Raw genomic sequence first — 11568 nt, 5'->3', positions numbered from 1 at the left:
CTGCTGGCCTGCTCGCCCCCAACTGGCCCCCTGCTTACCTGCTCACCCCCAACAGCCCCTCCTGACAACCTGCTTGTCCCAAACTGGCCCCCCCTGATGGCCTGCTCAGCCCCAACAGCCCCCCCAACAGCCTGCTCGCCCCCAACTGGCCAGCCCTGACGGCCTGCTCGCCCCCAACTGCCCTCCCCTCCTGGCCTGATCACCCCTAACCGCCTCTGCCTCAGCCCACCACCATGGCTTTGTCTGGAAGGATGTCCGGAAGGTCTCCTGGAAGGTCTCCCGGTCTAATTAGCATTTTAACCCTTTATTGGTGTAGATAATACTTAGGACCTCGGTTAGCTGCGGAGAGCCTGTCTCAGCAGGTACATGCCTCCTCCGAGTTCACATGCAGCGAATGGTGCTTCTCGGGGCCGGTAGCTACCGGTTACCCAATGTAACAACACAGCCGGCGGCTGGGCAGAAAACCAGGATGTAAAAAGCCAACCTCATTTCGACGCGTCGGTCAGAGGTTTTAAAACCCAATTTACAAAAGAAAGACACCGTTTAAAACAGCCTGAAAAATATTACGTTCCTGGGGGGAACCTAACGCCACGTCCATACGACGCCCGTTCGAACCCTGTACCAGGTTTGTGTGCGAGGAGGTCCGTGATGGCTCCTCTACATCGGCAAGGTTAGTGGGACCCCGGTCCAACCCGGGACAGGCTTTTCTGGGGAACCGGACAACGGACTCCTCAAGTGTGTGTGCGTGTGTGTGTGTGTGTGTGTGTGTGTGTTTTAACTTTAAAAAATTATATTTTTTTATTGGTTTCACAGAGGAAGAAAGAGGGAGCGAGAGAGAGAAACATCCATGATGAGAGAGAATCACCGACCGGCTGCCTCCTGCACGCCCCCCACTGGGGATCAAGCTCGCAACCCAGGCATGTGCCCTGGACCATGAATCTAACCCAGGACCCTTCTGCCCACAGACCGACACGCTCTGCCCTGAGCCACACCGGCCGGGGAGGGAATCCTCAAATTCCTACGGGAGGAGGAAGAGCAGCCGGGGCCCGTGAGGGTGAAAAGGATAGAGACGCCGGCTTTGGCGGGCACAGGGGGTTCTGGGCGAGGAGTCTCGAGACGGGAAGGCTCCCTCCTGCCAGGCTCTGGGGTCGGGAAGGGCTCCCCTGGCCCCGCGCCCCTGTGCTGGCTCAGCACCTGTTCTCCCCAGAAAGGAGCTGTTACTTTTGCTGCTCAAGACCACCACGGAGCCGGTGCCTAGATTTGATTTAATAAAAACATGCAAGTTGTGTGGCTCAGTGGGTAGAGTGTCGGCTCACAGTCTGAAGGGTCCCGGGTTCGATTCTGGCCAAGGGCACATGCCCGGATTGGCGGCTCCATCCCCAGTGGAGGGTGTGCAGGAGGCAGCCGATCCATGATTCTCTCTCATCATGGATATTTCTCTCTATCTCTCCCTTCCTCTCTGAAACCAATTTTAAAAATAAATTTAAATAAATGAATAAATAAATAAATAAATAAAATATATAAGTTGCACCCGGCTGGCATGGCTCAGTGGTTGAGCGTAGACCTATGAACCAGGAGGTCAGGGTTCAATTCCCAGTCAAGGGCACATGCCCGGGTTGGGGGCTGGATCCCCAGTAGGGGGCGTGCAGGAGGAGGCAGCTGATCAATGAGTCTCTCTCATCATTGATGTTTCTCTCTCTCTCCCTCTCCCTTCCTCTCTGAAATAAGAACAAAACAAATAAAAACATCTTATACACACACACACATATACACACATACACACACATACACATACACATACACACATATATACAAATACACACACACACACGTACACACACACACATACACACACATACACACACACATACACACATACACATGCACACATACACACATACACACACACATATACAAATACACACACATACACACACATATACAAATACACACACATACACACATACACACACACATACACACATATACAAATACACACACATATACACACATACACACACATACACACATATACACACATACACACATACACACATACACATACATACATACATACACACATACACACATACACACATACACACATACACACAAATACACACATACACACATACACACGTACACACACGTATACACATACACACATACATATACACACATACATACACACATACACACACACATACACACACACACACATACACACACACACACACAAGTTGCTTAGTAAAACATACCCTAAGCTAGTGACAACTGGGGGGAGGGGGACATTATAAAGCCTATGTCGGATGATGGGAAAATATACTTACCTGGAGGCCAGGTGCATGAATTCGTGGACGGGTGAGGTCTCGCCAACCCACCCCGATCGGGGCCGATCAGGCCCCCGGGCCGGCCAGGGGTAGGGGCCGCGGGAGGTTGGCCGGCCAGCCCCGCCCCCTGGTCAAACTCCCGGTTGAACTCTGGTCAGAGGACAATTGGCATATCAGCCTTTGATTAGATAGGATAAAGGACCGACGAGGCCAAGGAGCACAGGACACGGAGGGACCGTTCACAGTACATCCTCGTCCGTCACCGTCCCATAGGAATAGCCACAGGAGCACAGCAGGTAAGTGGAGATACTGTGATGACACTGCATTTCACAGGAAAAGGTGTAGCTATTTATTCGAAGGAGTTGTTTAATATTTGGAGAGGTTATTGCCCATTCTAATCACTTTCAGGCTTCAGCAAACAATCCAGTGAGTACAGATCCTATATAATAAAAGGCTAGTATGCAATATGTCCCCTGGGCCGGGAGTTTGACCAGGGGGTGGGGCTGGCCGGACCCCCACCCATGCACGAATTCATGCACCGGGCCTCTAGTATCAAATAAATAGATTTAAATGATGAAATGCCATTTTAAATTATAAAGTTGATACAAATATTTAAAGCCATAATACCTGTTGGTGGTAAAGCTTTTGGATAAATGGGTACTTTTTTTAAAGGAAGGACTCAAATATACTCTTTTTCCTTCCTTCCTTCCTTCCTTCCTTCCTTCCTTCCTTCCTTCCTTCTTTTTTTTTTAAAATATATTTTATTGATATTTTACAGAGAGGAAGGAAGAGGGATAGATAGTCAGAAACATCGATGAGAAAGAAACATCGATCAGCTGCCTCCTGCACACCTCCTACTGGGGATGTGCCCTCAACCAAGGTACATGCCCTTGACCGGAATCGAACCTGGGACCCTCCAGTCCGCAGGCCGACGCTCTATCCACTGAGCCACACCGGTTTTGGCCCTTCTTTCTTTCCCTTTCTTTCTTCTTTCTTTCTTTCTTTCTTTCTTTCTTTCTTTCTTTCTTTCTTTCTTTCTTTCTTCTTTCTTTCTTTCTTTCTTTCTTTCTTTCTTTCTTTCTTTCTTCTTTCTTTCTTTCTTTCTTTCTTTCTTTCTTTCTTTCTTTCTTTCTTTCTTTCTTTCTTTTTCTTTCTTTCTTTCTTTCTTTCTTTCTCTTTCTTCTTTCTCTCTCTCTCTCTCTCTCTCTCTCTCTCTCTCTCTCTCTCTCTCTCTCTCTCTCTCTCTCTTTCTTCCTTCCTTCTTTCCTTCTCTTTTTAAAAGATCTTGTATTACGTTTAGCGGAGAGGAAGCGAGAGGGAGAGAGAGGGGGGGAGTGGGAACACGGACCCGCTGCCTCCTGCACGAGCCACCCGGCCAGTGCAGATCAATGCACATCTTGCTCACCGGACGGGTGCACACTCCACAAAGCATCCTTGGGATCGGAGCCGTATCTAGCGATGTGGCTTCCAGGAATTTCTCCCTGGAAAACGCCAGGAAGACAAGATGGCCTCCGGTGGGCTGGTCACCACTGCAGGTGGCAGGAGGGGAGGCGTGGCGACCATCTACGTTCCCAGCAGTCGAGACGGGGATACGTGTGTCCTTGAAGTGCGTGACCCTGCCACCGTCGTAAGTAGCGCCGAGGAATGACATGGAGTGGCCCGACTCGATGTCTCAGCGTAGCATCTATACCAGGGGTCCTCAGACTTTTTAAACAGGGGGCCAGTTCACTGTCCCTCAGACCGTTGGAGGGCCAGACTATAGTTAAAAAAAACAACACTATGAACAAATTCCTATGCGCACTGCGGGCCCGGGACGAGTCGGCTGCTAAGCAGGACAGGCAGCGGCACCCGGCGGGCCATAGTTTGAGGACCCCTGATCTATACTAATAAAAGGGTAATATGCAAATCGGTCAGGACGCCCTCACCGTAATGACCAAACAGCAGGCTGCGTGGGGTGACAAGGCAGGGGGGCAGTGAGGGGCAATCAGGCCAGCAGGGGGGCAGTGAGGGGTGATTAGGCCAGTGGGGGGCAGTGAGGGGTGATCAGGACAGCAGGGGGGTAGTGAGGGGTGACCAGGACAGCAGGGGGGGCAGTTGGGGGCAACCAGCCATCAGGGGGGGTAGTGAGGGGCAACCAGGCCAGAAAGGGGGCAGTGAGGGATGACCAGGCCGGCAGAGGGGGGCAGTTGGGAGCAGCCAGGCCGGCAGGGGGGGCAGTGAAGGGTGACCAAGCCAGCAGTGGGGACAGTAGGGGTGGCCAGGTCAGCAGGGGGGCAGTGAGGGGCGATCAGGCCGGCGGGGGGGGGGGGGGCAGTGAGGAATGACCAGGCCTGTGGGGGGGGGCAGTTGGGGGCAGCTAGGTTGGCGGGGGGGCAGTTGGGGGTGACCAGGCTGGGGGGGCAGCTGGGGACCACCAGGCCAGAAAGGGGGGCAGTTAGGGGTGACCAGGCCAGCAGAGGGGGTCAGTGAGGGGTGACCAGGCTGGCAGTGGGAACAGTTGGGGGAGACCAGGCCAGCGGGTGGGGGGCAGTTAGGGGCAATCAGGCCGGCAGGCAGAGGTGGTTAGGGGTGATCCAGCTGGTGGGGAGGGCAGTTAGGGGCAATCAGGCTGGCAGGCAGGCAGGTGAGCAGTTAGGAGCCAGTGGTCCAGGATTGTGAGAGGGATGTCTGACTGCCGGTTTAGGCCTGACCCCAGGGATCGGGCCTAAACCGGCCGTCGGACATCCCCCGAGGGGTCCCAGATTGGAGAGGGTGCAGGCTGGGCTGAGGGAGAAACCCCCCCCACACCCCGTACATGAATTTCGTGAACCGGGCCTCTATTCTACATAATAAAAGCCTAAGTGACTGTTACGGCAGAATGACCAGAACAACCGTCTGCTATGATGCGCACTGACCACCAGGGGGCAGATGCTCAGTGCAGGAGCTTCCCCCGGTGGTCAGTGTGCTCCCACAGGGGGAGCGCCCCTCAGCCAGAAGCCAGGCTCACGGCTGGCTGAGCGCAGCGGCCGTGGTGGGGGGAGCCTCTTCCCCCTCCACGGCAGCGCTAAGGAGCAGCGAGCAGGCGGGCAGTCAGGAGCGAGGGGTCCCGGACTGCGAGAGAGCAGTCCCAGTGTACGAATTTCATGCCCCCCCGCCAACCTAGCCGCCCCCCCCGCCAACCTAGCCGCCCCCAACTGCCCCCCCCGCCGGCCTGATCGCCCCTCACTGCCCCCCTGCTGACCTGGCCACCCCTACTGTCCCCACTGCTGGCTTGGTCACCCCTCACTGCCCCCCCTGCCGGCCTGGCTGCTCCCCCCAGTGTACGAATTTCATGCACCAGGCCTCTAGTTGTTATATGATCCCACGGGCAACCAAATGTCACCTGTGGTGGGCGTCCCCCCTTCACCCTGCCTCTGTGCACCTCCAAACCCGGACTGAGAGCCGGGGATGCAGCCAAATGCTCACAAGGGTGCGTCTCTGTGGCTGCGGCTTACTCGTCTGGTCCATAAGCCTTTTTATTTATTTTTATTTTTTATCTATTTCAGAGAAGAAGGGAGAGGGAGAGAGAGAGAGAAACATGCATGATGAGAGAGAATCATGGATTGCCTGCCTCCTGCACTCCCCCCAGTGGCCCCAATGGGGATGGATCTCACAACCCGGGCATGTGCCCTGACCGGGAATTGAACCTGGGACCCTTCCGTCTGCAGGCCGGCGCTCTACCCACTGAGACACACTGGCCGGGACGCGAATCCTCAAATTCCCACGGGAGAACGAAGAGCAGCCGGGGCCCGCGAGGGTAGAAAGGACGTAGGAACCGGCTTTCGTAGGCACAGAGGGTTCCAGGGAACGAGTGTCGAGACGGGAAGGCTCCCTCCCGCCAGGCTCTGACGTGGAGGTGGGCTTTCCTGGCCCCGAGTGGGTCCCAGGCCCCCCACCCCCTGTGCTGGCTCAGCACCTTGTTCTCCTCAGAACAGAGCTGTTACCGTTGCTGCTTCAGACCAGCAAGGAGTCGATGTCGAGATCTGATTTATTAAAACCTAGAGGCCCGGTGCACGACATTCATGCACTGGCGGGGGAGGGGGGGACGTCCCTCAGCCTGGCCTGCGCCCTCTCGCAGTCCGGGTGCCCTTGGGGGAATGTCCGCCTGCCGTGGAGGTGTGAGAGGCTCCCTCACCGCTGCTGAGCTCGCCAGCCGTGAGCCCGGGTGGGTGTGTCTGCAGGGGGCCTGAGGGGGTGGGGGGTGATGGGTGTGGGCTGTGAGCCCGGCTTCTGGCTGAGCGGCGCTCCCCCTGTGGGAGCACACTGACCACCAGGGGCCAGCTCCTGCATTGAACGTCTGCCCCTGGTGGCCAGTGCGTGTCATAGCGACCGGTCGTTCCACCGTTTGGTCGATTTGCATATTGGCCTTTTATCTATAGGATATACACGTTGTGCCCTATTAGCGAGGCTCAGTGATTGGGTATCCACAGGTGAACCAGGAGGTCAGGGTTCGATTCCCTGTCAGGGCATATGCCCAGGTTGCATGCTCAATCCCCAGTGCGGGGTGTTCAGGAGGCAGCCGGTCCTTGATTCTCTCTCATCGTGGATGTTTCTCTCTCTCTCCCTCTCCTGTCATCTCTGAAATAGAAACAAAAGATACAAATAAAAACATCTTATACACACACACACACACACATACACACACACACGCACAGTTGCTTAGTAAAAAAATATCCTAAGCTATTAACAATCGGTGGGAGGGGGGACATTATAAAGCACTGGTGGATGATGGGAAAATATACTTACCTAGAGGCCTGGTGCATGAATTTGTTGACGGGTGGGGTCCCGCCAACCCACCCCGATCGGGGCCGATCAGGCCCCCACGCTGGCTGGGTGGCGGAGCTGCAGGAGGTTTGCTGGCCAGCCCTGCCCCCTGGTCAAATTCCCAGTTGAACTCCGGGTCAGGGGACAATTTGCATATCAGCCTTTGATTATATAGGACTAGAGGCCCAGTGCACGAAATTTGTTGTATGTGTCCCTCAGCCCAGCCTGCACCCTCTCCAATCTGGGACTTCTTGAGGAATGTCTGACTGCCTGTTTAGGCCAGATCACGGTGGGATCAGGCCTAAACGAGCAGTCGGACATCCCTCTCACAATCCAGGACTGCTGGCTCCCAACTGCTCGCCTGCCTGCCTTCCTGATTGCCCCTAACCGCTTCTGCCTGCCAGCCTGATCACCCCCTAACCACTCCCCTGACAGCCTTATCGACGCCTAACTGCTCCCTTGCTGGCCCAATTGCCCCTAATTGCCCCCCTGCTGGCCTGGTTGCCCCCAACTGCCCTCCCCTGCAGGCCTGGTAGCCCCAACTGCCCTCCCTTGTTGGCCTGGTTCCCCAAACTGCCCTTCCCTGCAGGCCTGGTCCCCCCAACTGTCCTCTCCTGCAGGCCTGGTCGCTCCCAACTGACCTCCCCTGCAGGTCTGGTTGCCCCTAACTGCCCTTCCCTGCATGCCTGGTCCCCCCAACTGCCCTCCCCTGCTGGCCATCTTGTGGTGGCCATCTAGTGTCCACATGGGGGCAGCCATCTTTGACCACATGGGGGCGACCATCTTGTGTGTTGGAGTGATGGTCAATTTGCATATCATCCTTTTATTATATAGGATAACAGAAAGACGAGGCCAAGGAGCACAGGACACGGAGGGACCGTTCACAGTACATCCTCGTCCGTCACCGTCCCATAGGAATAGCCACAGGAGCACAGCAGGTAAGTGGAGATACGGGTCATGACATTGCATTTCACAGGAAAAGGTGTAGCTATTTATTCGAAGGAGTTGTTTAATATTTGGAGAGGTTATTGCCCATTCTAATCACTTTCAGGCTTCAGCAAACAATCCAGTGAATACAGATCCTATATAATAAAAGGCTAGTATGCAATTTGTCCCCTGGGCCGGGAGTTTGACCAGGGGTGGGGTCTGGCCGGACCCCCGCCCATGCACGAATTCATGCACCGGGCCGCTAGTATCAAATAAATAGATTTAAATGAGGTTATTGCTCATCATCTTCACTTTCAGACTTTCCTCTCTGAGATCAATAAAAAAAATATATATATTTTTTAAAAAGCTTGCCAGCCCTAACCGGTGTGGCTCAGTGGCTAGAGCGTTGGCCTGCGGATGTGTCTGCAACCAAGGTCCATGCCCTTGACCGGGATTGAACCCGGGACCCTTCAGTCTGCAGGCCGAAGCTCTATCCACTGAACCACACTGGTTAGGGCAGGACATGTTTATTCATGAGAGAGAGAGAGAGAGAGAGAGAGAGAGAGAGAGAGAGAGAGATCAGAGTGAGAGAGAAACATCTATCAGCTGCCTCCTGTACATGCCCCGACCAGGAATCGAACCCACAACCTTTTGGTGTATAGGACGACACGTCAACCAAGTGAGCCACCTGGCCAGGGCTAGATTATTACGCTATATAATAAAGAGCTAATATGCTAATTAGACAGGATGGCGGAACAACCTTCCGGAACTTTCCGACAGTGGGCGGGGGGGCGGGGCTGCGAGGCAGCCGGGGTTGCAGGGCCGAGCCCCTGGCAAGCATTTCTGCACGGGGCCTCTAGTGTATCTACAAGTGAATATGTTTTCCTTTTGGACAAGTGGTCGCTTGCTAGACATATCCCTTTACGCTTTAACTGTTCGTTTTGGTACATCCATTTATCGTTATTCCTCATTAAAATAACCGCGTGGCGTTCCACGGCGTGGACGTAACATCGTTTAATCAGCCCCACTAGGCACGTAGGCGGTTTCCTTTTTTTCCTATTACAAATAGGGCCGCGATGGATAACTGTGTCACTGCATTGTGCAAATATATCTATAGGATAAGCTATTGGAAGTGGAATTCCCGAGTCAGACATTTTCATACATCTTGGCAAAACGCCCTCCAACGTTGTACCCTTTTACACTTGACTCCGTGATGTCTGCGGCCAGGACCTGTTCTCCACCTGCCCCCTCCCCCAGCAAAGCGGGTATCATGCAACTCTTGGGGTTTTGCCAGAGGGATGAGTATTTTAGTGTAGTATTTTAAAAAATATATATATTTAAATATATTTTATTGATTTTTTACAGAGAGGAAGGGAGAAGGAGAGTTAGAAACATCGATGAGAGAGAAACATCGATCAGCTGCCTCCTGCACACCTCCCACTGGGGATGTGCCCGCAACCAAGGTCCATGCCCTTGACCGGAATCAAACCCGGGACCCTTCAGTCCGCAGGCCGACGCTCTATCCACTGAGCCACACCGGTCAGGGCTGTCTCAGTGTAGTATTAATTTGCATTTCTCTGTGTGCAAAGCTGAGCCTCTTTGCAAATGTTTAGGAACCACTGGATCTCCCCCACCCCTCCGCCCCCCGAATTCCAGGTGTAAGTTTCTGTTTTAACTGCAAAGGCTCAGCTGTGTGGTCACTCATTCCGTGTAGATCCCGCCTGCTCAGCCAGGGGGTTGGACACTGTAGGAGTGGCCTCGAGGGCCTGGGCCTCTGTCCCCTCCCACCAAGGTACATGCCCTTGACCGGAATCGAACCCGGGACCCTTCAGTCCGCAGGCCGATGCTCTATCCACTGAGCCACACCGGTTAGGGCTCCTTTTTCTCTATTTTCAAGCTTTTTTTAAATGTGCAGACATGATGCTTACAATTAGGTGATCTCCCCTTTGTCCATGATCTGAATTTTCTAAGTTCTTTTGCAAGGAACACGTATGATTTTTTTAAAAAAATTTTTAGTTGCATATCATTTATTTAGTACTTTTTATTTCCACTTAGTTCAGAATATTTCTAATTTCCTTCATGATTTCTCCTTTTTAAAAAAAATTTTTTTCTTTATTGATTAAGGTATTACATATGTCTCCTTATCCCCCCATTGCTCCCCCCACCCCCCACGCATGCCCTCACCCCCTGGTATCTGTGTCTGTTGGTTAGGTTTATATGCGTGCATACAAGTCCTTTGATTGATCTCGCCCCCTTACCCCCACCCTCCCCTGCCTTCCCTCTGAACATGTATGCTTTTTGCATTTAAAGAAAAAAGAGTTTGTGATGTGAAAACATTACGCACAGGTTAACATGTATTTTATAGATATATAAATTGAGTGGCCAGATGATGATGATCTCTGAACGCATAATAATCTGGCCACGCAGTGTCTATCCTATAGAATAAAAGGCTAATATGCAAATTGTCCCCTCAACCAGGCTGGCCAACCGCCCATGTCCCCTCCCCCTGGCCAGGCTGGCCGGACCCCACCCCGCAAGAATTCATGCACCGGGCCGGGCCTCATATATATATATATATATATATATACACACATATACATACACACACACACACACACACACACACACACAGTGTATACACATACACATACACATACACACAGTGAGTGGCCAGATAAATCATTATTATGATTTATGTGTTCAGAAATCATAATAATCTTGCCATTCAGTGTATATTTTAAAAAAATATTTTTATTGATTTCAGAGAGGAAGGGAAAGGGGAGAGAGAGAGAAACATCAATGTTGAGAGAGAATCATGAATCGGCTGCCTCCTGCACGCCCCCCCACCCCCGACTGGGGATCGAGCCTGCAACCCAGGGCGTGTGCCCTTGACTGGAATCGAACCCAGGACCCTTTGGTCTGCAGGCCGACACTCTATCCACTGAGCCACACCAACCAGGGCTTTATATATTTTTTAAATTGATTTCCGAGAGGAAGAGAGAGGGAGAGAGAGAAACATCAATGATGAGAGAGAATCACGGATCAGCTGCCTCTTGCACACCCCCCACTGGAGACCGAGCCTGCCACCCGGGCCTGTGCCCTTGACCGGAATCGAACCCCGGACCCTTCAGTCCTCAGGCTGAGGCTCTATCCACTGAGCCACACCGCAGGGGAGGGATGTTCTTTCTCTTCGGTGATGATGAGTTTGAAGAGGAAGATGTAGAAATCCATGTTCAGGGCTCCTGGTGGCTGGCCAGTGATCGAGGACTTCCCGGCCCGAATCCCAGCACCGACCTCCGCTCAGGATACCCGAGGCCTTGCCTCCTGGGCAGGCCACCTCATCGGCCTTCAGCCAGACCGGACCGGGCGGTTCTGAGTCCTGGAGATCGGGCCCCAGCTCCCAGGCTGGGAAGTTCCCTGTCCAGATGCCAGCTTCAGGCTCCGTGTGCGAGGGCGACCCCTGCAGGTGGCATCTACAATGCCCACCATCGCCCTGGCTGGTTTCGCTCCGTGGATAGAGCCTCAGCCT

The sequence above is a fragment of the Plecotus auritus genome, assembly GCF_963455305.1.
Source record: "Plecotus auritus genome assembly, chromosome: 15".
Lineage (NCBI taxonomy): Eukaryota > Metazoa > Chordata > Mammalia > Chiroptera > Vespertilionidae > Plecotus > Plecotus auritus.
This window is presented reverse-complemented; position numbering follows the sequence as displayed.